The following is a 1,643-nucleotide window of genomic DNA, read 5'->3' as shown; positions in this document are numbered from 1 at the left end:
AAAATAACTTTACAATGACAAAAACCAAGCTTTCACAACGGAACTTTTCTAATAAAAATTTCTTATACTTTATAAAACTAAATCGAAAATAATTTTCCGTTAGAATATACAAAAATCTGTTTTAAAGCACAAAAGTACAGATTTTCCCTGATTTTCGCCCTTTTCCCAATTTTTGATATCAGTTTTGTTTTAACTTTCGCAACAAAAACTTTGCTAATACATATTTCTGACATTTTAGAATGCTAAATCGAAAATATTTTCGCATTAAAATTATGCACAAAAGTATCAGTTTTTACCGTTTTTCGTCGTTTTCACCCTTTTTTTACCTCTTCTAGTCCAATTTTCGGAAAGTTATATAGCCTATTGACGCTTCCTTAAGTTTGTCATTCCGTTTGTAATTTCTATAATATAATTTTCCGACCCCATAAAGTATATATATTCTGGATCCTTATAGGTAGCGGAGTTGATTAAGCTATGTTGTCTGTCTGTCTATCCGTCTGTGTGTTTGTTGAAATCAGTTTTTAGAGGATCCCAGATATCGGCGAGATCCGAATCTTCAATAATTCTGTTAGACATGCTTTCGAGAAGATCGCTATTTAAAATCAGCAAAATCGGTCTAAAAATAACGGAGATATGAGCAAAAATCTGAAAATTTAATCAAAAAAAGACATATTTTTTCATGCTTTGTTAAAAAAGCAACAGCAACACTATGAATTGGAAAAAGATATACATGTGTGTGTAGATGTTTATGGTTTTATTTAGCTGTGTATTTTGTTTTGTATGTTTGGATTATGTTGACTTCATTGAGTTATGTATTTTGTTTTCTTTTAGTGAATTCTGTTCGTATATTTGGATATACGTTGGTTTTATTGCGTTGTTTATTTGTTTTTGTTTTTCTGTGTTTTTCGTTATGTATGTTTAGATGTCTGTTGGTTTAATTACCTTGTGTATTTTGTTTTTTATTTCGTTTAGCGTTGTTGTTTTTCATTTTGTTTTGCTTTTGTTTTAATAATGTAGTCCTGAAAAAAGTTAAATTTTATAAAACTAATATGTTTAAAATACACTATGGTGAAGGGTATATAAGATTCGCACAGCCCAAATAGCACTCTTACTTGTTGTTTCATAGATTTTTATAAAATAAAATGTTTATTTTTTGTTCTCCAACTTTTTTCTTCGACCCACCTTACTAAATATCTGTCTGTGTAAAACACGCTCACGTTACAACTACGCAAAGGATAACCAAATTCACCAACAATTTTTGTTGTTGTCCTAAGCAGTTTGGTATTGTAATCAGTAAAATCGGTTTACAACGTAATAAGTTTTGAGTAAAAATTATAGACCGCCCCGAAAAAAAATAAGTATTTTTTTCTACCAGGAATTAAGTATGTTGATAATCACAGGATTTGATTCAAAATTTCACATAGCCCCCATATAAAGGTACATGTCATAGCTCCAATATAAGGTCCACTTCCGAAAACCACTTAAACACACATATTTTATTGAATTATAAAGTTATCGAGATAAAATTCGACACAAACATGTTTTGTATATATACAATTAATAACAAAAATAAGTATACAGAAATGATGACTGTTGGTTGTATTAAAAAAAGGATAGTTCTTCTTTTCAAAAAAAAAAAAAAA

Source organism: Lucilia cuprina, chromosome 2 (genome assembly GCF_022045245.1).
Source record: "Lucilia cuprina isolate Lc7/37 chromosome 2, ASM2204524v1, whole genome shotgun sequence".
NCBI lineage: Eukaryota > Metazoa > Arthropoda > Insecta > Diptera > Calliphoridae > Lucilia > Lucilia cuprina.
Note: the sequence above shows the minus strand (reverse complement) of the source record.